We start from the raw sequence: 27,877 nt of genomic DNA on the forward strand, positions 1-27,877 counted from the left end.
GCTGAAAGTTAACTTCGGGGCTCGGGGGGGGGGGGGGGACGGGGGCGGGGGAGGGGGGAGGAGGAAATCGCTCCGGGTTGAGATCTCTGTGTCGAGTTTCATCCCCTCCTGACATTGCTGGCCGCGCGCCAAAGTCCTGAGAATGGAAAAGCGAAGGGAAGGGCGGGCGGGGGAGGGCGGGGGGCGCGGGGAGCGGCTCCCGGCGGAGCGGCACAAGGCGCGGCGGCGGCCGAGAGGGATGCGGCGGAGCGGCCGTGAGAGCGGGGGCGCGGGCACCTTCCGCGATCCGCTCGTCCGCTGGAGAGCGTGAAAAGCCGCTGAGAGCTGCCATTGTTACTCACAGGCGATGCGGGAAGCGGAGCCCGCGCTCCGGCGGGAGATAAATCGCCTCTGACGGCGCCTCTTCGCGCCGGGAGCTCCTCCGATCGCAGCGGGCGGACGGACTCAGGTCGGTGCCGCTCCCACGCGCGGGAGTCCCTTTAAATCCCCGCTCCCCTCTCTTTTCCCGGGGCCGCTGCCCACCCCCCTTCCCCGCGCTCCCCCCCGCCGCCCCGGAGCCGCCCGCGGCCCCGCTGCCACCGCACAGCTCGGCGCGGAGAGAGAAAAGTCCGGAGCGCTCGGGGCGGGCTGCGCCTTTGCCAGGAGGGGTCTTAGCGCCGGGGCTTTTGTCCGGGGCCTTCGCGTGCTGCTCTCCGGTGCGGAGCTACTGCGGAAAGTGCCAGGAAGCCCGTGCTGCCCCCGCGGGTAGCGCCGCTCGAGCCCGCGCCGCTCGGTTCCGAGGGGGTCAGGCTGAGCCCTGCCCTTGGGGCCGCCACGGCGCGCCGTGACCGTGACGGCTGCCCGACGGGCCGGTGGGGCCGCCTCCCCCTGGACCCTCCGCCAGCAGCCCCAGAAACGGGCCCGAGAGGGCGGGGGGCATTCCTCCGGCGGCCAGAGCGCTGTTTTCCGTCTGACGGGCACCTGGCAGACGCGGGGCTCCGCACACACGCGTGCGGCCGCTTCGCCCAGCGGCACCGATCCCCGTTCCCGGACACCGGCGCTCGGTGTCATCGCAACATCTCCGCACCACGGCCGCGACGGTGTGGTTGTTCGGAGCGAGGCTGCCGGCCCCCTGACGCGTGGATTCCCGACCGGGAGAGGCTCTCCCAGGTGGGGCCGGTGCGGGCAGCCGGAGCCGGGCAGACAAAGGCCGCGGCGGAGCGGTGCGGGGTTCCCTGCTTCCCCCTGGGCTCGCAGTGCAGTGCGGGTCGGGCTGCGTCTCCGCAATCGCATCGCGTGCACTTGGAAGCGATTGTTTTCCCTTTCCACTTGTTTGTCTCCTGCTAGCCTCGTAAACTGCCTCATGATTTATTACCTAGGCTAAGTGCTTAATTTGTGAATATGAAACAGATTAAAAGGAGATCGGCGTATTTTAGCAGGCAGGCCAGAGCGAAGCCCGGCAGCTGTTTCGAGTTTGTCAGCATCTCCCAACCCCGTGTTAAGCCTGAGAGTGATCTATGGGGGATCCCCGGGCTCCCCCAGAAAGGCCCCCGGTGCCTGCTCCCCAGCGGCGCGCTGTGCGTGTCCTTGCGTGGGAGCGGGCACCCGTAGCCCTCGCAGCCGGGCCCCGGGGGGAGCTCAGCCGGCGGAGGGCCCCGCGAGGCGCGCAGAGGGTTAACGACGCCTCTGCCCTTTCCTTCAAAGGACTCGGCTCGAGATAGAGTAAATACGACCGGGGAAAGGGGGGGGGTAGGCGGGGGCGGGGAAGGGGTGCTGCTCAGGCCACATGATACAAAAGTAAGACAAGCACACTCCGGAGAACAAAGGCTTCCTACCCCCTTCCTCCCCCCTCCCCCCAAAATCTGTCTTAATTCTGCGAGTAAACTTGAGCAGCTCTAAAACAAAGAGCAACGACGACGGAACTCGGAGCCAAGGGACAATCAGAACAAATACCTTTGACGCAGCCCAAGCACGCACTCCCTCCAACCCCCCTACCTCCGCACACCGAGGGCCGTCTCCACGAGGGCCCCGTGCCCCGAGCCGCGCTGTCGGGGCCGCCCCGGTGCTTCCGGGAGGGCTCTGCTGGCCGGGAGGCGGCCCCGGGTCGAGAGAGTGTCACCTCGGCCCCCCGCCCCCTGCATGCAGAGCGGGCTGGCGGCTGTCACGCTTGTCAGCTGCCCCGGAGAGACGGGGAGGGGGGGGTGATGAGGGAAAGCAGCGGGCCGGCAGAAGAGTGCCGCTCCTGAGCTCAGAAGGCAGAAGGAGGTGAAAATCCGGGAGCATCTCTGACCGTCGCTTCGGAATGGGCAGTAAGAGCGCTGTGTCACCCCCGTGGAGATGAGTGGAGCTGAACAGACAGGGCTGGTGTGGAGAGTGGTGACTATTGTGCCCTCAGTGCACCTCAGGCAATGGCTTTGGGGCTGGTGTTGGAGCACAGATGGGGCCAGAGCACCGTATCCTGCGGTATGGCAACCAGGTGTGTTGCTGATGTGTGGCTGAGCCCCGAGAGGGAAAGTGGTGTGTGTGGCACTTGGAGAGATCTCTGCTTGTACGTGTGTGTGAAGATGTCAGAGTGAATGGATGTCAGAGCAGATGTCTGGGGAGTTGCTGATTGGAGGTTGAGACTGGGAAGCGGTTCAGTAGGTTCATGTGGGTGAAGGCTTGGGGACATCTCCCCATGGCAAGGAGTCATCTGAAGAAAGAGTGAGAGTGATGCATCAGCCAACACACGTCCATATGTCTCACTTTAGTTTAAGACCACGTCCTGCTTTCTTATTTGGGACAACCGTTTGTGGCAAACCAGCACAGGAGCAGTTTACCAGGGTTCTCCTGGGCCGTGCATAGCCGCAGTGCCCCATAGAATGACTTTGGGTCAGAGCGAGGCCTTGGGAAGGTGTGAAGAGCAGCCACCAACAACTGGCCCCAAGGTGTCTGCACTCCCTGTGGGTCTTGCACAGAGCTCTTCTCTTTCTTGGTACCATCAGCAGAGAGCAAAAAAGTGGGCTTGTGTCACAGCGATGAGATACAGCGCTTTTCTCCTACAGCAGGGTGCACAAGGAGAAGCAGAAAAAAAGGACAGCAGCAGTAGGAAAGGCAAAAGAAAAAAAAACACAGCATTTTCAGGTTCATGGCTTAGCTTTTATGGTCACCCCTACCTCGGGGAGGGCTGTGAGCCCTGGTTACACTGCTGCAATGCATGGCACGAGCAGTCACCTGGTCCCTCGAGCACCCTTGTAAGGCAGTCCAGGTCCCCACAGAAAATGGTTTGCATGCACTTAAAACTATGTGGATTGGATTTGCTTCCAGCAGTGCATAATGCCAGTTTCATCCTGATCCCGTCTGGCTTTCACTGAATTAATGCCTGGATGGATCTAAGTCCGAACGCTGGGGACCAGAGCGGTGCAGATAGTCCTCCTGCTGCTGTCCCTCGGTGCCCTGAAGGCGTTGTAAAATCTCCTTGGCAGTGCTCTCAGGGGCGATCGCTAAGCCGCAGGAACAGCACCGAGAGTGCTACTACAGCAGCAGCGGCTGTCACATAAACAACAGAACAGAGGAGAGAAATTGTGGAGCGGTGCAGGGCTCAGGATGCACAGCCTTGGGGCAGCGGGCACATTCCAGCCGTGCTCTGTCTCTCTGGGTTCAGCAGTACCGCCTTACGCAATAGCGGGGTTACGGTGCTGGGAGCCCCGGTAAGGGAAGGCGTGCTGTGACACTGCTCTTCCAGCACGGGGAGGGGAGCGTCGAGGCCGGTGAGGTCCCTGTGTAACCTTTGGGCTCCTCGAGGCCTCACTCCCATCGCCAGCATCCCACCGTCAAGGGAGAACAGTGCGTGTTTGTGTGCGTGTGTTCATGTGAATGTAATTTTGTGTCTACATAATGTGGATTATCTCTCTTTCAGTGGCAAATCCATTCGGGGGTTTAGATAAAAAGAGAAATCCTGCAGCCGTTCCCTTGCAAGGAAGGGACATGTCTCTTCCTATGGCTCTGCCTGATTCTTGGCTTAAGCAACCCATGAAGTCCCTTTTTTCCTACTTGAGAGCCTACTGCTCACCTGGTGCACAGCAAAGAGGTATACAGAGGAACACACAGCAGTGTAGATGGGGACGAGGGCAATGGCATGCACTAACAGTGATGATGCCCTGTGTCACTACACTAAGTGATACTAATGTGTGTGAGGGGTAGCCCCATGACCCCCCCAACCCTGCCAGGAAAAGCAGTGCACTATAGGTGCAGGACACCCAACAGGCTGTGCTCTTCTCCAGCCCTGAGCACTGCTGGGCTTCGCCAGGAGGAGGGCAGCCTGGCATAGGAAGAGGTCTCTGTGGATTTCAATGCAAAATGACTCTCCTGCAGTTCTCATTTTGCAAGCGAGGGCTGGGCAGGCTCTGAAAACATGGAAGTTGTTGATGTATTAGTTCAATTAATTTTTTAAATAAGCTGGAACGCTACTTGTTTCACATTTGATAGGAAAACACTGTGCATTTTAGTAAGGAAAGACAGAGGTGAGTGTGTGTGGGAAGCATATTTCCCACAGCCTTAAGAAGAGGGCTTAAATGAGGCATTCATGTCGTGCAAGGCCTTTGCATGGCAGCGGGTGAGATCTACATTAGAGGGAAAGACCTGAACATTCGTATTTGCCCAGTGGCAGCAACATCTCTTGTAGAGAGGGGCAGGTATGTGGGGTAAGGCACTCGGTGCTTCTTAAAAGGCAATAATAGCTCCTGGGAGAGCCCTTCCGTATGGCCTTGGTGCCCATGACCCCCTCTGATGTATGATATTTAAACAAGGGAATGTCAATATTGGTTTTCCACATCCAGCCCCGTTCTGCTCTCCGTAGAAGCTAATGACAAAACCCCCGGAGAGGTGGAGGAGAGCAGACCCCAGTGCTGCAGCAGCTCGGGAGGGAGAGCAGGTTGTAAGGGACTGAAGGGCTGCACAGTCATGGGCACATCGGGGTGAGAAGCAGCAGCCCTGTCCTGCAGCACACTGGGACAGCAGTCAGAGCGATTCATGCTTGCTGAAAGTATAAACTGCGTTTATTCAGGGGAGGTTCAGGTTGGATATTAGGAACCTTTTCTTCTCAGAAAGAGCAGGGAGGCAGTGGCACAGGCTGCCAAGGGAGGTGGTGGAGTCACCGTCTCTGGAGATGTTCAAGAGCCGCGTGGATATGGCTCCTGAGGGACATGGGCAGTGGGCATGGTGTGATGGGCTGACAGTTGGTCTTAGAGATCTTTTCCAACCTTAACGATTGTATGAGCAGATATCCAAAACAGGGCCATCAGGTCTATCTCCTGACACGCACGTCCTTTGAGGTAGGAAAGTGTAAGTCAGAGGAAGAGAGGGCAAGCACGTGTGACTCATAGCAAAAAGAGGGCACGTGGGAAGAGTGAGCGCAGGGAGAGCTGTACTGGTCGGACATGCAGGCTGTGCCGTGTGTCATGGGAAAAATAATTTTATAGACGATAATTTCAGCTTAAAGGGGCAGGCGTGTTGTGACAGCGCGGCACAGAGCGAGCATGAGTCAGGGGACGTGCACAAAGGCACTGTAAGTGAGTGCTGCACTGCCCTCACCTCAATGGTGCTTTATGCCAACACGGCCTCTCTAGAGGCTTTCTAGCTCTGGCCAGAGAAGCTCAGCCTGCTCTGCAGCTTGGCCAGGCGACGCTTGGTGCTGTGAGTTTGATGAACAACACCGTCTGTGTGGAGACAGGCGACTTTAAAAATTGGTTTTTTAATAAAGTCACTATTGCTAATGCCATCTATTAGGGTAATCTGCATAGGGTTTTAAACAGGTAAACGTAATGATGCCATTAGCACTTATGACTTGAGTGAGACCTGTAGCGGAATGCAGCATCCAATCCTGCGGTGGTGTTCGCATGTCAGAGGAATGTTGGCAAATTAATATGGGATCAGAAAAGAGCTACAAAAGTGATTCGAGGTCTGGGGATCGCATCTTATTGCCCGAGACGAAAGAAATCTCATCTATTAATTTATCCAAGAGGAGGCTATGGCTTGGTTTGATCATAGTCTTTAAGTGCCCTAAGTGTCTCTATGGGGAGATTTCTGATAGCAGAGATCTCTTTAATGTGGCAGACAAAGCATAATGAGATCCTATGTTGGAAAATGAAGCGCTGTGAATTCTGAGCAGAAATAGGTGCGTTCTTCTGAAAGCAGTGAGGGGACACAGCCGCCGGTATGATGGAGGCAGGCCGAGGGTTTGCTGTTACTTACAGGTCTTCGGAGCGAGACTGGATGCCAGGCTAAAAGCTCGGCCAGGATTTATGAGCCTGAGACAGGAATGGCTGCCTGAAACTCGCTGGCCCGTGATATGTGGCAGGTCAGAGCACCAATCGTAACAGCCCTTCTTTGGTTTAAAAATCCATGAATTGGGTATTTCAGGTCTCCTGAGCCCTGGTATTACTTGAGGTCTTGAAGGAACACATTATAGGCTGTCATCATTTAATTGTATGCAAGCCGTGGTATTGCCTTTTTAAAAAAAAATTAAGTAACTTTTTTTTTTTTTCCCCCCCAGTGTTTGTTAGACACAGGAGTTAAGCAGCTGTTAACAAACATGACAGCATTTTTAAACACTTTAACAAATTCTCCTTCTCCCATTTGCCTGGCTTTGTTTTGCAGAGGCACAATCTCATTAACGCTGTGCATACCGGTGGCTCTTACATGACATTCCAGTGAAATATGTGAGATGGGATGAGGAGTCCCCATGCCCTCCCATCAGGTGTGTCACCGGTGTTATTCACACACTGTGTGTACTCAGAGCAGGGGAGAGGTGCAGCCCTGTGCAGCTGGGCAACCACTGGCCATGCAGGAGAGTTCGGCCTGCAGAGCCCATGGCCTGGCTGAGCTAGTGGTGGGGAATGGGGAGAGGGTCATCAGGAGGCACCCGGTATTCCTGAAAGTCGTCTCCCTGAGGTCTCATACAATGGCCTCCAGCAAACAGGCAGTGTGTTTTTCTCACCCTGGATGGGGTGGCTAGATGGGCTTAGTTGTCAAAACAGCACAAACTTTCTGCATGTCTTTTAGAAGGGAAGCAATACGGCCGACACCCCCCCCATGCCGACACCCCCTCCTCCCTAGCCCAAGGCGCTGATGACAAACCCTGCAGCAGGTCTCAGAACCTCGCAAATGATGGCCACAGGCTCAGGGGCTCGCCGGACCTTTGATGCATTCAGTGCTTCGTTCATCGCCTTCACCATCAAGGGCCACGACCGCCACGAAAGGTGGAGTTTGAAGCACCCGGGGGGGGGCCCTCAGCCCTCTCTCCGTTTCTCCTTCCCTCCGCCACCGCGAGCCCCCGGGGGGATGCCGTGCTTTAGAGGCGAGAGGGCAACAAAAGGGGACGGGAGGAGCTCCGAGCTCCGCTTTCCGTGTCCGGGAGGCGTTTCGTGCTCCGTAGCGAGAGGGGATCACCCCGAGGAAGTTCAGATCAAGGAAAACCGTTCCGGGCGTCTGCGGGATCGCCGCGTTTCGCAGCGAGACCGGAGGAACGGGGCTTAGCACGGTTCCCTCGGCCGCCCCGCGCCCCCCCCGGGGGCCTCGGGAGAACGAGCGCCGCCCCCGTCCCCCCTGCAGCTCCCCGCAGAGCGCGGCCGCCCGCCCCGCCGCCGCCCGGCCCTTATCTCCGGCGGTGCCGCCCCGCATCAGCCGCTCCCGGCCCCTCCCCCGACCCCGCCGCCCCCCGGGGTCACCCGCGATCCGTCCGGGGTTGCTGGGGGGTGGGGGAGGGAGCGGCCGCGGGGGGGCGGGGGGGGATAAAAGCAGCTGCGCGCAGAACAAAGGTGCTCGGGGGTGGCTGTGGCGGCGGTGCGCGGCGCTGCGAATGGGAGATTTCCGCCGGCGGGGCTTCGGTCGCGCGGTTCCCGTCCTGCCCTTGAACTGCCGAGCGAACGTCTGCGGCGCGACCGGGAGTCGACGGTCGCGGCCCGCCTCGGGCCGTTGCTAAGTGCGAAAAAGTGGGAGATCTCCCGTGTTTACTTTGGGAGCGCGAAGAAATGCGCGCGGCGTTTCTCACGGAGAGCGCCGGAGCTCGCCGACGTTTGCGTGCTTAGCGGCGAGCGGAGGACCGGCCGCGGTGCGGAATATCAAAGGCGGCCCGCCTGGCGCGGCTCCCGGGCTGCGCTCTGCCGGCACCCGCCGCGCTCCGGCCGGGGGGGTGACGCTCCCCGCCGTTCCCGACCACCCCCGGACCGCAGCGGGACGGGGTGAGCCCCGGCCCCGGCATATAGGAGCCCCGCTGCTCTCCCCGCGCTGCGGAATGGCTCCCGACTGCGGGGCTGCGGCCGTCGGGGCGAGCACGGTGCGCGGCTTCTCGCGGCCCCGCCGGGCTATTTTCTGCTCAGGAGGAGTTGTGCTGAAATAACATCGGTGCGCGGCGTAATGATTTATTTATGTGGCTAATAACGCTCGCATCTCGTCGCTGTTTTGTCTGGGCGAAAGACCAGCTGCGGGGCATCGCGTGGTGCTAAGAGCGCCTCGCAGCCAGGAATCGATGCTCCTGAGACGAACAAGTGGACAGCTTACCGGGCTCGGTCAGCCCGCGCAGTCGCTCCCTGGGTAGAGCAGAAGGGACGCGCCGGATCGGCCCCGTGTGCCCTCGGGGCTCTGCGGGCAGCGCCAGGCCTCCGCACATCTCTGGCGAGCGGCGCCCCGGCGCTAAGTGCCATTAACATCACACGCACTAAAATAGGGGGAGAGCGGCGCTGAATTTAATTTGCAGGCTTAAAAAAAGAAAGAAAGAAAGAAAAAAAAAAAAAAAAAAAAGAAAAGAAACAAGAAAAGGGGGAAAAAAAACCCCACCAAAAACAACCGCTCGGAGCAGCCTGCTGCTTGGAGGCAGGAGGGGGCTTCTGGCGGCGGAGCCCTCCCGCTTCGGAGCACATCTCCGGGCAGGCACACTGCCAGAGGGTGTCCCGCCGCCTCATGCCCTCCCGGCCCCGCCGGGCTCTCCCGCAGTGTGGGTCGGCGTGGGGGGGGGCGGCTCTCGGCGGCTGCTTCCTCCGCCCCCCCGGCACGCACGCGGCTCTGCCTTCCTGCCTCGGGGAGCGGGAGGAAACGGGGGGGGGGGGGGGGAGGAAGCTGGGGGGAGCTAAGTAGCGGAGAGGAGAACGTTTTGGGTACGTGCCCCTCACCCCCCGCCTCCCGTTAGCAGCAGAAGTTCACAGCGGAGCGAGGCGTAGCGCGGGGCTTCCGGGAAAAAGGAACGGCGAACATTGCGGGGTCGGGGACAGCGCATGCAATGAGGGCATCACCGCCCGCACGGGGGGCACCGCTGGGCCCGGAGCGCACGGCATCCGGCGGGGGGAAAGCGTCTTGGGGTGGGGGTTGGGGGGGGGGGCAGAGAGAAAAGAGGGCTTTAAAAACCGGGAGGGAAACGCTGTAGGGAGGAAGTGTAAGGCGAGAGGGAGGCGGGGGGAGGGGAGAGCGCCATCTTTTCATGTCACAGCCACCGACACAGCGCCGGGCTCGGCCGCAGCCTCCTGAGCGGCTGTACCGTGTCACAGCGGGCATGCGGCCGGGGGGGGACCCCGCGCACCGCCCGCTCCGCCGCGAAGGAGCGGGACCCGACCGCCCGCAGCCCCATGAAGGGCGCTTTATTCCGCAGCGCTCAAACCCCTCATTGTGTCGGGCAGCATCACCTGCCTCCTCCTCCTCCTCCTCCGCCGGGCCAGGCCGTTGTATTTAATGCCATGCACAGCGCGCTCCAGTCCGACCCCGCCTCGCCGGGAGAGCTCGGCGGTGAGCTCCGGTCGGAACGCGGAGGAGGGGGCGGCTCGGCACAGCGTGGCTCGGCTCGCCTCGACACATCGCATCGGCATCCCCCCTAGCAAGCGGCTCTCCCGGCTGCTCCGGGAAAGCCATCCTCGGGCGGCAGTCGCGGCACACACGGCCCCGCGCAGGGACCTGCCGTGTGCCCGGGGGTGGGAGGGGGGGGGGGGGGGGGCCGCGAGGCGGGCGGGGGCCGAGCCGTGCCCGGCGTGGGGATTTGCTGGGTCGTTGGCTGCGCCTGGGGAAAGGGGGGGGAGGCTGCTGCTCCGGGCTGTGAGGGATTGGAGCGGGGTGGGGGGGGCTGGGCTCGGGGGAGGGGCGGGGGGTGGCTGTGCTGCTGCCGGGGACGGCGGCTGTTATTATTGTGATGATTATTCGCGTTATTGTTATTATTTTTAGGGGGCCGTGCCGGGCGGGGGGCTGCAGCCCCCCGAGGTGAGGGCGGTGGGAGAAGCGGCTCCGCTGTTTCTAATAAAGGAAACGACTTTTATTGAGCGATAAACGCGGGGGAACCGAAGTGGTGGGGGTGGGTGCGCCCGGCGGAGGCGATCGGTTCGGCGGAGAGCAAAGGGGGGAGGGGGGGGCCGAGGCTGCTCGCGGTGGGGGGTCCGGGGGGCGCGCGGTGGTGGCGGCGGCCCCTCTGGGTATGGGGGGGGGTGGGGGCCGAGGGGGAGGTGTCGGCTGCGCCTCGGCTCTCGGGATCTGCCAGGGGCGGCGGGAGACACGTCTCCTGTTTCTAATAAAGGAACCGGCTTTTATTGAAGGATAAATGCGGGGAACCGAAGTCGTGTGGGCTGCAGCCGCCGAGCCTCGTTAGCTGCCGATGTGACTGTGAAGATAAACGCTGCCGAGAACGCGAGCGCCGGCGGCGGGGGATGGAAGGAGGGAGAGAGGGAGGGAGGCAGGAGAGAGAGAGAGAGAGAGAGAGGGAGGGAAGGGGCCGCGCGATCCACGCGGCACGGCCCGGCCCTGTGCCTCCGCAGCGAGAGGTGCCCGGGGAGCCCCGGCCCGTGCTAACGGCCCGGCCTGAGCCCTGGCCAAGTTTCTGCAACTTAGGGGAACTCTGGGGATGAGTAATCTCGCCCAAGCGAGGGGCCGCGAGGGTGCTTTTTCTCCACGCTCGCTCGCTCTCTTCTCCTTTTTTCCCGTGTCATCATCTGCGGACCCAGTCACTCCGAGAACGCGGTTCTGAGAAGGGCGGAGGGAGAGGAAGGGGGAAGCGGCAGCTGCGGAGGGACCGGGGCCGCCCCGCTGCGCACGTCGGGCGGTGCGGCTCACAGATCCCCGCAGCTCATTGCCCCGCGTGGGGCCGCGCGGAGCTCCCCGACGGCAGCGGGCACCCGGCGCCGCCGCGCCTCGCCCTCGGGGGCGGTGTCGGGAAGCGCTTTGTACCCGGGATCTCGGCTTATCGCACGGCGGGCGGGGGAAACTCCGGGCCCGGAGGGCAGGCCCCAGGCTAGCGGAGCAGCGGGTGGCCTCGGCCGCGGCCGGCGTGGGCGCTGCCTGACAGGCGGGGAACGGCAGAGCCCGCGTCCCTCCCGGGACCTCTGCCCCGGGCCCGGGAGCGGCCGCGTCCCCGTCACCGCGCCGGGAGGGGAGCGGTGCTCCGTGTGGGGCGCAGGAGCTCTGAATGGCGTTACGGACCGGAAAAGACCTTTTCTTTTTCCTTTGTTTTTCTTTCTTTCTTTTTTTTTTTTTTCTTTCTTTTTTTTTTCTTTTTTTTTTTTTCCGAGGCTGTTTTCAAAATGAACATTTTCCGCGATAAGAGGTGACCGATCGGAATCGCCGGGGGGAGGTTGTAAGCAGGACGTTGTGCCCCGGCTCACTGTTATCTTATCTTTCACACTTGCAGGGCGAAAAAGTGGCTTATCTTTATACCCACCCCCCTCTCGCCTTAATTGCTAAAAACACTGTGAAGTGTTAAGTTCGGGACTAAAGAATCTCTCCTCGTGTGTACCGCGCGGGTGGGGAAAAAAAAAGCGAGCGATCCGAGCGGAGAAATGAGGGGCTCTTCCCAGGAGAACGCACACGTGTGCGCCCCTCCCTGCCCCCGTCCGGTGCCGCCGCCCCCCGCTCGCTGGGCCGCTCCCGGAGGCCCGGAGCCCGCTGTCACCTCTGGGGCGGAGTGAATAACCCCAGTGTTTGCGAACCCGGCCGCGGCATTGGTATTCAGGGCCGAGCCGCGCAGCGTCTCCTGCTTTTCTCTCCCCACCCCCTCTGAAACAAAACACAACACGAAAACAAAACCAGAAGGAGGACGGAGGTGATTCATCGACTGTATCCAATTATTAACATACAAGCTGCAGGCTGCATGAACACACCTTCGAGCCGTGGAGGTTTCCTCGGCCGCAAAACTCAGAGCGCGGCGGCTGCTCGGCCTGGGCCGCTCGCCCGTGCGTCCGCCCCGTCGGCATGTCCATCCCGTCGGCGCGTCCACGGGGTTTGTCCTTCTCCTTTGTATGAGCGAGAGCGCGGTGCTCGCTCCGGGAACCGATCGCGTCTCGGGCTCTGCTGGGAGGGGGTTATATCACCGCTCTGCTGTCAGCGGAGCGGCCTCGAGCTGCGCGCTGGGTTCGCTGTAGTCGGGCTGCGCAGAGCCCCCCCGGCTGCGGGGGGGTCACGCTTTGCTGGCACCGCGTCAGCGCCGGGAGAGCTGCGGACCCGTCACGCCGGCCGGGGCCCGGCGTGTTTTGTTATTCAGATTTCCGCACTTCCATTAAAAGCAGCCTCACAATAAGCAATGATAAAGGTCTGATTTAAGACACACTCAAGCCGGGCAATTCAGAGCTCAGGACGGTGATCTGTTATTTATAGGCTTTTCCCAGCACTCATCACCGGGCGCGCTGAACACCGCGCTCGCATTCATTCATTTCACCTCCGCGGCGCCGGCTCCCCTTCCCCCCCCCCCCCCCCCCCCTCCCCGGCCCCAGGAGGGCCCCGCTGGGTTTCATCCCCAACTTTCGGGGCGGGGGGAGCTCCTGGCGAGGAGGGTAAATGAGAGCCAGGGTAAGGCCGTCCCACTGGGAATCCCCCGCGAGAAGCCCGCAGTGCCATTAACGCCGGATTTGTCTTTACGAGGAGGTTAAGCGCCCACCATTAACGGGGCAGCCGCTCGGGCGAGCGCATCCCCGCAGCGGCGCGGAGCACCGAGGGTCCGTGCGCGGCCTCCCGCCCGCTCCCGGCTCTGCTCTGCTCTGCTTCCCTCGGGGAGGTGTGTGTGGGGGGAGGCCTCTCCGCAGGACCGCGCTGTGCCCGCGGGGTCCGCCGCTGCGGAGCGGGGAACAAAACGGCACAGAGGCGAACAAGCGGCGGTCTGTTCCACGCCGCCGCGGAGGAAATGGCGTTCGCAAAGAAAGTAAGTTTGGCCAAAGGGGGAAAACGGGAATGCAGCGAGTTCTCCCCGGGATCATTTGTAATCAGTAGTATTAAAAAAGAATAATAATAAAAGAGAGAAAGAAAGAAAGAAACGCATCAGCGTCAGTCCCGCCCCGTTGCGCTGAGGGCAGCCCCACGGCGAGCGGACTTTGTGCTGTGAGCGCGGCCCGACGGCACCGCGGGCCCCAGACGGAGCTGTGCGGGCAGAGCAAAGAGCCGTGGAGGCTCCGCTCTCCTCCCGAAAGGAGCGATGTTAATGAGGTTTTCCCTAGGAAAGAGGGGGTGGGGGGTGGAAAAAAGGCAGCAGAGGCCTTTCCTCCAGCTGTGCGTCTGTAACTCACGTGCGTTCACTCTAATAACTTTTAATGTCTAGCCCTAAAACGTCTTTATAAAAAATAGCTTTACAGCGGCCCGGGCCAGGTGTTCCTCCGCTTGTTAGCGGAGATGAAAACAAGGCGCTTTGCTGTCCCTGCGGTGCGCGGCCCCCCGCTGCCCTCCCTGGCCCTCCCCGATGTCCGCAGCGCCGCAGCGGGGGAGCGCTGTGCGGTACGCGGCGGAACCCCGCGCTGCGGAGTGGAGCTGGGAGGCAGCTCCGCGCGATGCGTGAGTGCTTCGTGCCCCCTCCCCGGGCAGCTGGCGACTTTCCCGAAGTGGCTCGCGTCCCGTTTTTTTTTTTTTTTTTTTTGTTCTATTTGAAAGGGTGGGGGGGGGGAACTTGGATACGAATATCCTCGGAACACTCCCGCTTCCCGTTCTCCATCTCACCCCGTTCCTCCCCCCCCATGCACCCCCCCGTTCACTCCGTTCATCCCCCCCCTCCGGTGTGGGCTGCCCGCGATCAGCTCCCGCAGCTCGGCAGCGCATGGAGCGCGGACGCGGTGCGGGTCAGCCTCGGGAGCCCCAGAGCCGCGGTCTCGGCGAGCCCGAAGCCGGGAGGAGCGGCGGGGATGGGCGTCGCGAACGTGAAATTTACGAGGCGGGCTCGGCGAGCCAAAAGTTGCCGTGCCAAAGTAAATACACGCAGCCGATAAGTACCAACCCGGAGATTAAAGGGCTCCTGAACCCGCGCACAAAGCTTACAGCGGCCGGAGAAACGCCACCGGGGGACCCGCGCTCCGGCTGCCCCCCCCGCATCCCCCCCCCCGTCCGCGGTTTGCCACCCCCGTTCGCACGCTGTAAAAAGCGCGTTAAGGGCTTCCAAAGCCGGATCAGGCGGCAGCGCGCTTTAATAAGCCTCCCCCCGCGCCCTCCCCGCCCCGCGCAATGCAGACGTTGACAAACGCGGCTTTTTTTTTTCCATCCCGGTTTTAGACCCGCGAGAGAAGGGGGCCGGGGGGGGTGGGGAGGGAGAGCAGGGGTAGAAGGGGGAGGAAGTTGGGGGGGACAGGGGAGGGAGCCGGGGGGTTTGCCGTGCTGGGGGATGCCCCTGCGGTATGGGGAACCCGGGGGCGGCATCGCGGTGCCTCGCAGCTCCGTCTGCCAGCGCCGTGCCGTGCCGTGCCGTGCCGCCGGGCTTTTGACAGCTCGGGGTGAGGAGCGGAGCGAGCGGTGCTGGCGGGGAATTGCGGTTCCCCGCTGGCCTTCTGGGTAGCGAGCGCGGGGAGGAGGAGAGACCGAGGGCGGCTTCCCTGCGGGCGCGGGGTGCTCCCGGGAGCCGCAGGTCGCGGCGCCGGGCAGGGGGCTCTGACCGCCGGCGCGGCAGAGCCCGGCGCTGCGTGGGGAGGCGGCTCGATGGGCCGGGGCTCGCCCCGCCTGGGCAGGGAGCGCGGCCAGGGGAGGGGGGAAACTTGCAGAGGGAAGGAGCGGTGGCGGCGCTGCTGCTGTGCTGCGCTGCGCTGCGCTGTGCTGCTGGCGGCGGCTCCCTCGGTGCAGCCTGCCCGGGGGGAGGGGAAGGGAGGGGGAGGCGGCGGCTGGAGGAGGAGGAGGAGGAGGAGGAGGGAGAGAGGGAGGGAGGGAGGGGGATGCGAGGGGGAGCGCAGCGTGCAGCAGACGGAGCCCGGTCTCCCAGCGGCAAGGTGAGGAAGAGCGGCTTTCCCGGCGGACTGAAAGGGGAGGGGGGGGGAGGAAGAAAAAGAGAGAGAGAGAGAGAGAGAGAGAGAGAGGAGGAGAAGAGGAGGAGGAGAATTAAATCCCCAGCCACACACACACAAAGCCGCGGCGGCCGGGGCACGGGAGACGGCGGTGCGGGCGCGATGTAGGGAGCGCGGCGCTCTCCAGCACAGGAACTTCGCCCGGAGCAAGCCAGCAACATGGCGCTGCCAAAGCCGAGCCGGCAGCCGGAATGAGCATCGCGGGCTGCCGCTCCCGCTGCCGCCGCTGAGCCGAGTCGAGCCGCGCCGCGCCGAGCGGCAGAGCCCTCCCCGCGGGCACCTGCCCCCGCCGGCGCCGGCCGCGCTCCGCACGCCCCCGCGGCTCCGCGCGGGGCGCAGCGCGGTGCGGACGGCGGGAGAGGGTCGGGAAACTTTTTTCCTCCTCCCGCACCGGGGAGAACGGCGAAGCGGGGGCGACGGCGTCGGGACCCTCGGCGCGGACGGCGCACGCCGCAGCCCCGGCGCGGCAGAAAGGTCAGTGCCGCCGCTCCCCCGCCCGTCGCCCCGCGGGAGCTCCGGGCTGCCCGCGACTCGCCACGGGTGGGAAGTTACGGCGCGGGACCGCGGGGTCCCCGGTGCGCCTCGTCGGAGGGGAAGTCGGGGAGCGGTTGCCGGCCGAGATGCCCGCGCGGAGCGGGGGCCCGCCGTCGGGGCTGGCGGTGCTCCCGCTCGGAAAGCACTGGGGAGCCCCGCTCGGGCCGGGCCCTGCGCTCCTTCCCCGCCCCGGGCGGGCCGCGGGCAGGTGAGGGGCGGGGGAGAGCCCGCTGCGCTGCGTGCCCCGTCGGGGGGGGGGGGGCGGGGACGACGGGGACGGGGCTCGGTCTCCCCCCCCCCCTTCCTCCCGCGCACGTGGGGAGGGCGGCGCGGGGCTTTCCCGTGCGCGGAGCCGTCGCGGCGCGAGGTCCGGCGGGACGCGGAAGTTCAGGCGGCCTCGGTGGTGCCGTGCGGAGTTGGAGAGTGGCCCCGGGGGGAGTCGGCGTTCGGAGGGGACAGGGCTCGGCGGCTGCTGTGTGGGGCCGGGCCGAGCTCTGCGCAGCAGATGAGCATTTGATGTTCGCGGAACGAGTCCGGGGGCGAGGGCTGTGGAGCGTTCTCGTTCCTCTTTCTTTCTTGGTGTGTGTGTGTGCGGTTGGTTGTTTTTTTTTTTTTTTTTTTTTTTTTCTGTGTGTGTGTGTGTTGTTTGTTTTCCTCCCTCTCGTTTCCGCGATGTCTGTCGGATCTCGGGTTTGCTGATGGGGGGATCGGTGAAATCCCCCCCAGCCCCGACAGCAGAAAGCCCCGAATGCAGCGAGCGGTGCACAAGTGACAAAGTGCGGGACCGGCTCTAATGGCACCGCCTCGCAGCATTAATTCCCACTAATGAATCTTTTCCAGAAACTCCGCTCATTGCTTTCATCTGCTCTCTGGAGCCTGCAGCTTTTGTATTCGTGTTTGTATTAAAAGAGGGAGAAGGGGGGGGGTTGCGGGGGGGGGGGGGGGGGGGGCGGTCCACCAACACCACGTCGCCCCGTAGCCCGCATTTCCCAAAGGTTTCCATTAACTTTTTTTTTTTAATTCCTCCCTCCCGCGGGGGAGTAAGCATGGGGCGCGGACGGGAGTGCTGCGCTCACCCCCCTCCTCCCCCCCCCCCCCCCCCCCCCCCCCCCCCCCCCCCGGCGGTGGCCCCGCGGCGCCCGGGGCGGCCCCCCCTCGTCCCTCCGCCCCTCCCTCCGCCCGCGCTGTGCCCGCGCCGTGCCCGGATCGCAACGCTGCGATCCATTTGCTTTCGCTTCTCCACTCCCGGAGCTGCTGCGTGCTTTTTCTTTCCGTATTTTCTGTTTTTTTTTTTTTTAATTTATTTTTATTTTTTTAATGCATGCATATATGTATACGTTTTCTCCCTGGGGCATGCAGCGCGGCGCTCCCCCTAATTGCTTTTAGAGGATTAGGAGCAAATTCCTTCCCCCCCCACTGCCCCCCCCCCCCCCCCCCCCGTTTCCCCCCTCCCGCTGCCTTCGCACGCCGGGGCCGCGGTTGATCCCCGGCGCAGAGCTTTGAATCACTGTCACAAATAGGTGACTCAGAGTTAATTAGGAAGTATGCGCCGGATCAATGGGCTGCACAGCTCATTAGCTATTCCCCGGCCTTTTGCAGCGGAGGACCTCCGCTCCGCTCTCCGTCCCTCCCGTCGGGGGCGGGCGGGCGGCGGGCAGCGCCCCGGGGGGGTGGGGGGTGGAGGGCAATGCGGGGGGGGGCGCGCGGAGATTCCCAGATGGGAGCACCCCTACCCGGGCATGGAGTGCTCCGAGGGTCGGAAGTACGAGCGTGTGGAATGTTCCCAAAATCAAACAGGCACGGGGCAACGGGGGGGGGGAGAGATGAAGGGGGGGGGGGGGGGGGTGGAACAAAGTGTGTGTGTGTTTATTGGAGCGGACATGGGGGAGAGAAGACAAAATCTCATTTGTCAGGCATGAAGGTGGGCTGTGTGCAGGCTATAAATACACGGGAGGATGGGGTGGGATGGGATGGGATGGGATGGGATGGTCGTCACTTCAGCCACAGCAAGGTGTGGGGAGCAGGCAGGGGCCGCCCCGGTATTGTTTGGCCGCTGTGATAGATCGGTCTAGACAGCGCTCCGGCTCCCCCGCGAGCTGCAGAACCAGAGCCTGAAAGGGAGAGTGGGGGAGTCGCTGAGGAAAAGGTCACCGCGATAGCTTTTTCTTTTTTTTTATTGGTGGTGGCGATGACTGTTAACCCTTAGAGCCGAGGGGGGGACTGTAGCCTCTGGTTGTGTCCTGGAGTAGTGCTGGCAGGGACGCTCACTCCCTGTCCATCTGTCCATCCATTCTCTGGGAGCTCTTTCCTGCACTATGAAAATAGTTCAGTGGGTGAGCATTGCACCGCTGCTTCCCAGGAGATTCCTGTGCAAGCTCCAGGGAGCGTATGGGTTGGTGAGGCGGACCCTCCCATTTTCTCCTGTTCCCCCGCTGAGGCTGCAGCGAGAGCCCCACGGTGGAGGACCCCAGCGAGTTTCCTGCAGGTCCCATCAACCCGGGGCCACGCATGTGTATGCAGAGTGGGTCGGTGCCCCTGTCCGAGCGCTGGGCTCTTGTCCAGGTGCGGTGACCCCGCTGTGGCTTTGGGGCCATTTGCGCTGCGTGTGCGCGTTTCCCTTTGTAGCGAGACGATCGTGGTGGATGAGACGCGGTGGTGCCGTGCAAGCCTGGGCGGTACAGATTAAAAGCAGCGGAGGCCTTTGGAGCGCTAGATAAAAGCCGGCTGTGTGGGATTCGCCTGCAGCGCAGACCATTCCCGTTGCTCTTTGTCTGAGCCCCGGTTCCGGGCGCTACAGCCCTATTGGAAGCACTCCTGAGCATACCGTGGGGCCCGGCCAGCGGCGGCTCAGCGCCATTCGCACGTCACATCTAAATACACGGCTAATGAGATAGGAGCCGCGCCGGAAATGGCAGATTTGTTGCATATCTAATAGGGACCGGCACAAACACACCCAGTGGGGCTTCCCTCTCTTCCTCCCTCCCCTTCTCCCCCCCCCAAAAATAAAGGCTAGGAACGCCAGGCTGCCAATCCGAGAGCGCCCAGAAATCACTTCTCCCATTTGAGTGCATTCTGAGCCACATTGGCAAATGTCTCCATTCTAATATTTAAAGCAATATTTAGAATGTGTGAACTGTATGACCAAATATGGACTGGGTCTCGGAACAATACTGGCTCCTTGGCTGCGTTCCGGTACGGGGTGGACAGCCGCTCTGTGTCGTATGCTGCATTGGTCCCCTACCAGGACTGCCCCAGGCTCTGTCCCTGCCCCCCTCTTGCCTGCCCCCATAGCAGCTAGCTTTGCCTTACTGGGAGCGTGCTTTTCAGGTCTTCATTGTGGGGAAAAAGGATTGAGGCCACCACAACCCAAACTAAGAGCGCAAGCCAAAGCAGTCGTCGCAGTGTGGGGCTGCCCTTTAAGGGCTCTCAGTGGCCGCAGCAGAGGCAGGGACACAGCTGTGGGCGCTCAGCACAGGGCAGGATGTGGCTCTGGTTTGTGCAGGTGGAGGTGGAGTTGTAGAGCTCGTGTCTGGGGCTCGCCGCTGTTTGGTGTGCTGTCATTCCCTCACGTGCCGCAGTAGATCACGTTGTAGTGTGGGCTTGGGAAGAGTGGTGCGAAGCCGAGTCGGGTGCTTCCTTCTTTTGAGTGGCATTGCTTTGGAAATAACGGATGGCCGGAGCTGGCCTGCTGCTGGCACTCGGTTTTGCAAGAGCTGTGCAGTGCCGTGCCTTGCCGTGCGTGCAGCAGGCAGCACGAGGCCGTGGCTGCAGGCAGGGGGAGTTCCCGTGACCGCCAGCTGCCTGCCTCGGGCTCGTCCCCGCGGCCTTTTGCTCCAGCGATCGCTGCTCAGGGCGACCTTCCCTCCCTCCTCCCTCTGTCCCTTGGCCCGAGGACAGGGCCGTCTCCCCTGGCAGCGCTGCTTCGGGTGGGTGAGCAACTGAGGTGGGGATGGGAGGAGGAAGCCAAGAGCTCACAGCGAGCACAGATTGAGGAAAGTTCTGCTGCTTTCTAGTACGGAATTCATTTTCTCTTGTTTGCTGGACAGCAATTGTTGGCGGTGAGGAGGGTTTTTCCCTCCGCGCTTCCACTGCTGGAAAAGCGAGAGCGTGAACACACCTGCCCTCACGCCTTGTGAAATGGTGTGCTGGGACGATGCGAGGTTCTGTGCCCCGAAACCCACCCGGTGAGCCTGTGGGTTCGGGTGCCGCGTGCTCACAGGTTTGCTCGGGCGAGGATCCTGCCGGCTCGAAATATAATTGGTGATCTGAAAGACAGTTTCCAGTATAATCTCATTATGCACCGCAGACTCCCGGTGTTATTTTGTAGAAGGCGGACAATGATCAATTTACATTGACCTGGGGCTGGGCGAGCTTTTAGATGGTAATTGCCATATTGATTTGCATGCAAAAAGAAGACCTGCTAAAATTAAAGACCGGAAGCTAAATTAAACGAAATTTATTGTCTAGGTGCAAACCCAAAGACTTGTTCAAGTCTGGGGTAGAGTTGGAAATGAGGAGAGAAAGCGACTCCGGTCGCGATCGCGTTGGAAAACGGCCGTACGGGGCCGGAGCGGGGCTGCAAAGCCCCATTGTGAGCACGGCACACAACCAGCGCTGCGCCGTGTAAGCCCCGACCGGCGGAACAATCGCCGAATAAAATATCTCCTCTGTCCAATGGAAATCTGGGGGCTGAATGTTGGGATTTGTGGCGCTAAGGAAAACAAAGCTTTATTTGGATAAGACAATTAAAGTGGAAAGCACAGAATCCACCAGCCGCGCTGGGAATCGGGAGGATAAAGAGCCGAGTGTGCTCAATAGGCCGCTGGGGAAGGGGGGGCCGGGGGGCCCGGCATTGTGCTGCGCCCGCCCGCCGGGAGGGGGCGAGCGGCGGCCGCGGGCTGCGCTGCGCGCTCTGCGCTCGGCTCTGCCCCAGCGCTCCGTGTGCTGCCGCTGCGCTGCTCCGGGTGCTGTGGGCGGGCACGGAGTGCAGCGCGCTTCGGTGCCTCGGGAGCTGCCGCCGCGCTGTGCGGTGCGGTGCTGTTCTGCTCTGCGCGGTGCTGGCTGAGAGGAGCTGCCTCAGCTCTTCCCCGAGTGTTCGTTCAGCGCTGGGGAATGCCTCACCTTGGGGCCCGGTGCGCCTTCCGGGATTTGCATATTGCAAAACAGTCGGGCCTGCATCACCGAGTGGAAAAGTCAGATCTCCTCCTCCGTGCGGGAGCGGCTGCGGCTGATGCTTGGCACGGGTCTGCCTGTCTGTGGGAGGGCTGGGGATACTGCAGCTCCAGGTGGCATTTATGCATTGAGGCAGCAGGGACAGATGAGTGAAATTCCAGAAAACTTGCTAATGACACGGAGAGGGATGTGCAGGGCTCCCCTTCTTTCTGCAGATCCCTTCTGTGGACCAGACTTTCTCCACATGAAAGCCCCTGGCTATGGAGAGATCCCACAGGGATCCCTGAGTTCCAGGCAGTCCCCTTTGCTCCCACACCCCTATGTGCTATGCTGCATCTAAGCCTCTGCCACTCATCCCTAGCAGTGGGAGGCCAAGCCTTGCCAGGAGAAGTTCTGCCTAGGGCTGGGTCTCCCTGGCTCCCATCCCTGTGCTCCTTTCCCTCCCATGTCAGCAGTCAGGCACAAAGGGGATGAGCAGAGCTCCGCGCAGAATGAAGCAGCCTGGCGAGAAGTTATGCCGTGCTGCGCCAGGAGGGCTCATCCTCATTCCCCGGGCACACCTCCACGCTGTGCTGTGCCATGCTCTGCAGTGCCAGAGCAGCCCTGTGCCCAAGGGCACGGCAGCGCTCCCACGGAGAGGAACTGCTCCGTCTGAAGTTGCAGCAGCAGGGGAAGCCGGAACAGTTCTTGTGAGCAGGAAGCGACCTCCAGGGCTGAATGTTTGAATGGAAGTGCAACCTGGCATTGTGCAAAAACCCAACCTGGGGTGCTGCTGCCAGCTCTGCAGGACACGGGGCTTGGGAGGCACATGGGAGGCTGTGCTGTGCTGTGCAGTGCTGTGCTGTGCCGCAGAGCTGTGCCGCAGAGCCATGCGCGGGAGCTGGGGAGGCAACGCTGTGGCCTGCCCCGAGCAGCCAGCTTGAAGGTTGTCTTATTTTAGCTCCAGAAATCTCTCTCTAGATCCGCTACCGCGAGGTCTCGCTTGCAATAAACCGTATTGGCTCTCCTCTTTATACAAATTGCTGGTATGAAAGAAAAGGCAGCCTATATGCGCGGAGGAAGGCAGGAGCTGGCGAGATCAGGTTTCCGACCGAGCTCCCGGAGGAGAAGTCAGCATTTGATTGAAGCTACACTTGGTTCTGGGTTCCCAGGGGACAGCGGCCCTGAAACACGAGAGCCCTCCCTCTTTTTTTTCCCCGTTCTCCCTCTCTCGCTCTCCTCTTCCTCTAAAAGCCTTTGTGCTGAGAGAGCCTCGGTAGCACGAATCGCCGCTCTCTCACGAGCGTGGCGCAGCCTTTGCTGACATTGTTTTGTGAGCGGTGGTTTCCACCAGGCCAGCAGATTGCTCGCTGCAGAGAGGCAATGGCTGGCCAATGGCACCGGGCCGGGGCTGCGTGCGGGCTGTGGATCTAGTGGGGATGTTGGTGGGAGATGTGCCCCGGGTGGTGGGATACCCAGTGCGCTGCTGCGGGATGGCACCAGGGGATGGATGAGGTGGAGGAGTGCTTCTGATGAAGCTGGCTTTTCCCCCTGCCACTGCCATTTCCAAACCTGCATGTAAACACCGAGAAAGTGTGCACCAGGAGTTGGTGTGATGGGCGCATTTCAGAGAAATTCACCCCGTTGCAGTTTCCTTGTAGAGACGTGTAGTTTTGGGCAGCGCTCGGTGTCAGAGCAGGCAAGGAAGCACTTCCTGGAACTGATTTATTTTCCCCTCGCTGCTACTCGGCGAGATTCACCTCACCAACTTTTGTGGCTGATAGAGCGATGATTGAGCGCGGGGCGGGAGGCACAGGCCGTTAGACCCCGGCCCAAGCCGCACCACCACCGCAGCGCTGGGTGCGGGTGCGCGGTGCTACCGGGACGCCGCGCGCTTTGGGTCGGCGCTGCTTTTCCTTTTGCCGTCGTCTCCCTTCCGCGGGGAAGGGCGCAGCGTCGGGTTGCGCTCGGGTGCGGGGACGGCCCCGGGGCCGCTGCCAGGGGCGGGCGGGGGACGGGGGGGGCGGCGAGGCCCCCGCCCGACTCCCGCTCGGTGCTCGGGGCGGGGGGCTGCGGGCGCCGGGGGGGTTCCTCGTTCGGAGCGAACCAGCTGCGGGAGTCGGTGGTAGAGAGGCGAGGGCGGACACAATGCTGCTGTTGTTGGTTTGATGTCGAGCTGCGGATTGTTAGTCTGGGTTTAACTATGTGGCGAAGGGGAGGGGGGGGGAACGCGAAGGCTGTTTACGGCCAGCGCAAATAATGTGACAGCTGTTGGAGCGCGAACGGCCCGCGCCTCTCCGGCACCCGCACACAAAGCGCTGCCGCGGCCGCAGCGATTCCCGGGGGGAGAGAGGCAGCTCCCGGACTCCGGGAAGGATGGCAGCGGCGGTCCCCCCCCCCCCCCCTCCCCCTCCTCCCCCTCCTCCCCCTCCGGCCGGGAAATCCCTGGCTGCCCCGGAGCGGCCCTCGCTGAGCCTTAGAGCCGCGGGGCCGTGCGGGGGCCTTGCGGGAGCGGAGCCATGAGGCACGGGCGCTGCGGTGCGTGTTTGCCTTCGGAGCACGTGCTGCGGGAGGAGGAGCTGTGTCGGCCTCCTGGGATCGCTCTGCAGCCGAGATAACCCGGGAGGGCCGCACCCCCGGAGCTGGCAGTGCTGGGCAAAACGCTGCTGCGGCCTCGGCGGGGTTCTCATCTGAGCCTCTGCTCAGCCTGCTGTTACATACATCCGTGTGCATTTACAGCCATACGTATCATTGAGGCATGAGGAACAAAATGCTGCCTGTTCTCAAAGTTTGCTTCTGCACCCAAAGTGCTCTCCTGGCCCTTGTAGAAGAGCTTCGGGAAACCCAAGGGAGCTCACAGAACTGGGTCCTGGCCTAGATTTGTGCATGACACCGTTTTGCTCCCTGCCAAAGCACTCTGTTCTATATAGTGGGTGACCTCCACGTACTGGGGCCTTTTCCTTTTCTCTTTATTATGTTTTTTGGTTTTTTTTTTTGACGAGGCAGCTTTGGGGTGGGAAGTGAGGAAAGCGGGGAATGCTCACTTCTGCACTCTTTTATCTATCTTTCTCCAATCCTCTTTATGTGACGTTATTTTTCCTTTTGGCCTTGGCCGTCCCCATGGCTCTCTATGGGTGATGACGTACTATTAGTGATGAAAGCACTGCTGTTTTCGTGCAGCATTTTAGCCCCCATTTCTCTGCCATGGTGTTGGTGTGACACGTGCAGGAAGACCGCTTGCAAAATGTGCTTCGCCTGGGAGCAAAGGCAGGAAGATAAGCAGGGCCGCACGGCCCCAACACCACCATCTCTGCCTCCTTCCACCGTGTTTGAAGCTGCGATGTTTGCAGGATTACGCTGCAGCCTCTGAGCAGGGAATGTCGCCGGCATAAAGGAAAAAAAAAAAGAAAAAAAGAAAAAAAAAACCGAGAAAAAGCTAATGCAAATTAGAGAAAAATAATTTTCTTTCAGCGATATGCAATGTATTAGTCACTTGTTATCATGCTTAGAGGCAGACCTCATTTGCGCGTCTGCCAACTCGTTCACATCTGCTCAGAGCCGTTCAGGGCATTTTAACCTTGGCGGTGTCGTGTCGTAGTCCCACGGATCAAGAACGAGTAATTAAAGCTCTGAGCGGCGGCACAAACCCATCGCCGCCCATCTGCAGCGCGCTCCGTTCGCGGCTTTGTCTCGGCGCGGAGCAGCGCGGTGGGAGCGGGGCCGGCAATGCGCGGGGGCTCTGCGCCGCGGGGCATAGGCGCACACGGCAACTTTTGCTCTTTTTTTTTTTTTTTTTCCCCTTCTTTATTTTTCTGGAAAAGCCGAGCATTCTGCTTGGGGTTTCTTTCCCCTATTTCCCCCCCATACTTTTTTTTTTTTTTTTTCCTTTCTTTTCCCTTCTGTGCCTTCAGAACGGTGCAGAAGGTGATGCGTGGTTGAGATATGCAGCTGCAGAGATGTTTGCTTCTGTAGCCGGAGAATCGCCAGCGCTTCCAGAAGTGCTCAGGAAGCATTTCCCAGCAGGGAGAAACGTTAGCGCGGTGAGCCCGACCTAAACTTCGAGGCGAGGCTAATTCTTATGCGTTGTTTAGGAGAAACCGAGCTGTTTGTTTGCATGTTGTTGGGAGGAGAGAGAGAGAGAGGGAGAGAGAAAGAAAAGGGAGGATAAGCCCCAACTTCCCAAACACTTTTCATAAGCTGAGGGCTGAGACCGCCCTGGGGAAAGCACCGTGCCATGCTGAGCCGTGCCGTGCTGACCCAAGCCTTGCTGTGCTGAGCCGTGCCGTGCTGAGCTGTGTTATGCCGAGCCGAGCCGTGCCGTGCTCAGCCGTGCTCTGCTGAGCCATGCCTTGCTGTTCTGAGCCGTGCCGTGCTGAGTCGAGGCGCGCCGTGCCGGCCATTTGCCGCAGGAGTTTCGGAGGCCCGGTGGGGCTGTGGAGCCAGGGGGGCAGGGAGGGGAGAGCGGAGAGAGCCGCTCCCCATCCATCAGCCCCTCGAAGCTGTTGCTCCGTAAATGAGGGAACCACAGGCCCTGTCAGCCGCAATTATGCAAAATGAAGGCGTCCGTGATCAATATCTCCCAACGTCCCCGACGGATGCGGGGGGGCCTCCCCCGCCTGGCGTGCGGCGGCGGCCGGGGCTGGGAGCGCTGAGCCGGGGCGGCCCCGAGGGGAGCAGAGGGCGCACGGCCGCGACGGGGGGAGCAACGGGGCTGCGTACCGAGCGTAGCGTTGTGGACGGGAGCGCGGCTTTCCGTCCAACTCTCTCGGAGTTCTTTATTCGTGGGGGCTGGGGGAGGAGGATCCCCCCAGCCCTGAAAGCCCTGAAGTTGCTGTGACAGACGGGGGGTGGAGGGGGCAGCGGGAAGCAGCCGGGAATGGCAACCCGGGGCTGCGCTCGCCCACCGCCCGGCCTCCCGCGGCCGAACAATGGGGGCGGGCGGGGGGAAGGGGCTGGCTCGAGGGGTTTTCTCTTTTATTATTTTTTTTTTTTTGCTTTCTTTCTCTTTTTTTCTCCCTCGCTTTTCTCTCGCTCGCCCTCCTGAAAAGCCAAAGCCGCCCGGGATAAAGGCGACAATGAGCGCTCCCGGGGCGCCGAGGGCGCGGCGGGTTAATGGGGCGGGGGCGCGCGGGGCAGCGCTCCCTCCCTCCCCGCGGCCCTCTGTTACCTGCGGTGCCGCGGGGCCGTGCGAGCGCCGCGCCGCTTCCCCTCCCCCGCCCCCCCCCCTTGCTGCGGGCCCGGCCGTGCCGTTGGCTCCGGCGGAAACCTCGCTCCGTGCGTGTGTGCGAGCGAGCGTGGGCGAGCGCGTGTGTGTGTGCCTCTAAAATGGCGCGGGCGGCCGGGCGGGGAGATGCCGCGGCGGGTGGGCGGCCGGAGGGGGGCCGCGCTGCCGCCGGGGAAGGGGAGGAGAAGAGGGGGGAGCCGGGGTTCGCCGATCTGCGCTTCCCCTCCCCGCCGCCTCCGGAGCGCTGCGGCGGAGCGTGCGAGGAAGCACGGGGAGCGCTGGGGCCGGGGGGGCGTCGTGGTTGCCGACGCGGTGCCGCTCGTGCGGTGCTGCCGACGCGGCGTCCCCGCGATCCCCGGGCGCTCCTCGCCGCGGTGACGGGGACCCGCAGCTCCGAGCCGCCCCTCGGATCGGATCGGAGCGGGCCGGGGCTTCCCCGGGGCTCCTTCCCCGCGGGCCGGGGGCGGGCAGGGCCGCCCGAGGGCTCGCAGCCATTTTGCCTCTCTCTTCTTATTGGCCGCCTCCCCGCCCCCCTCCCCAGTCCCTGGGCTTATCATTAATTGAAAACTTTTTTTTTTTTTTTTTCCCCTCCCTTTTTGGCTGTAACCGGCGCCGAGAGCAGCGCGACGATTCGCCTCGCGGCATATGGGAAAGGGGAAAGCGCTGCTGCCGCTCCGGCGCTGCCTGCGCGGGGCCAAGGCGTGACAGACGGCGCGGGGGGGGGCAGACCGCCCCTCCCTCCCCCATCGCCCTCCCCGGGGCCACCGCGAGCGCGCGCGCGTGTGTGTGTATGTGTATGTGTGTGGGGTGGGGTGGTCTTTCCGCCGGGCCGGAGCCTGGCGCGGCGCGGTGTCCCCCCTCCTTCCACCCCCCTGGACAGTCCCGTGTTTACCCGGCGGCGAGTCCCGGCCGCCGTCCGACACGTGATGGTGCGGCGGGGGGGTTGGGGGGCTGCGGCGGAGCACTCACATCGAGAGCCGCAGAGGAGCCGCGCACGGCTCGAGGTGGATTTCCAATCGGGTTAGCGATCTCGCTGGCGCATTGTGCCGGGCGCTGCGCTTAAATGAAATGCCACACGTCCCGGGTAAAGGTCACACTCGTGCTCTAATCCGAGGAGCCGAGCGGCGGCTCTCGAGCCTGCGGCTTCCTCCTCCGGCTCCGGAACGTGTGGCTGGCGGGGATGCTGCGGGGAGACTGCAACAAACAACCGGCGATATTTTCCCTATTTTTTGTTTGTTTGTTTATTTTGCAAAAAGCGCAGCCTCCTTCTTCCCTTCCCACCGCCCCTTTGAGCACGCGGCCGGTGCCAGCTAGCTGCCCGCTGTCGGGGCTCAGCGATAGGGGACCGAGACCCGAGGTGGGAACGCAGCGGCTCAGCGCAGCTCTGAACGGCAGCCCGCATTTATAAATACCGCCCGAGCACTGCCCTTTAAATCAAACTCCAGATGAGGGCTAATCGAAGGAGATCGCTACGAGTCCCCGATTGCTTCTCGCTCCCCACGCCGGGATTTGCGCAAATCTACCAATGATCCTTCCAGCGGCCTGGAACCGAGCGTTGGGGCCGCCCTCGATTGCCGCCCGCCCCCCCTCCCGTGCACCCGGCGCAGCCCTCGCTCCCCCCCCCAGCGCCCCCTCCCCCCCCCCCAGCCGCAGCGCTGCCGCCCGCCCCGCGGTTGTGCAGTGGAAACTGGCGGTCAGCCAGGCGGGGCTGGAGGTGGAAAGAGGAAAGGCGCCAGAAGGG

The 27,877-nt window shown here is 62.3% G+C and overlaps 1 protein-coding gene across 7 annotated transcripts in view; it reads left to right on the plus strand.

Annotated features, from left to right (window-relative positions):
- The first annotated feature begins 205 nt into the window (after window positions 1-205).
- The window catches only part of BCOR (BCL6 corepressor), a 58,952-nt gene continuing 31,280 nt past the window's right edge, over window positions 206-27,877 (plus strand). For 3 of the 7 annotated variants that reach the window (XM_048943265.1, XM_048943288.1, XM_048943307.1), the window contains exon 1: window positions 206-448. The gene's annotated coding sequence lies outside the window, so the exon portion shown is untranslated. Of the gene's footprint in view, window positions 449-15,098; window positions 15,153-15,565; window positions 15,702-27,877 lie in introns of those variants that run through there. The other 4 variants (XM_048943285.1, XM_048943298.1, XM_048943269.1 and 1 more) reach the window with 3 other exon arrangements.

Source organism: Lagopus muta, chromosome 1, assembly GCF_023343835.1.
Source record: "Lagopus muta isolate bLagMut1 chromosome 1, bLagMut1 primary, whole genome shotgun sequence".
Classification (NCBI taxonomy): domain Eukaryota; kingdom Metazoa; phylum Chordata; class Aves; order Galliformes; family Phasianidae; genus Lagopus; species Lagopus muta.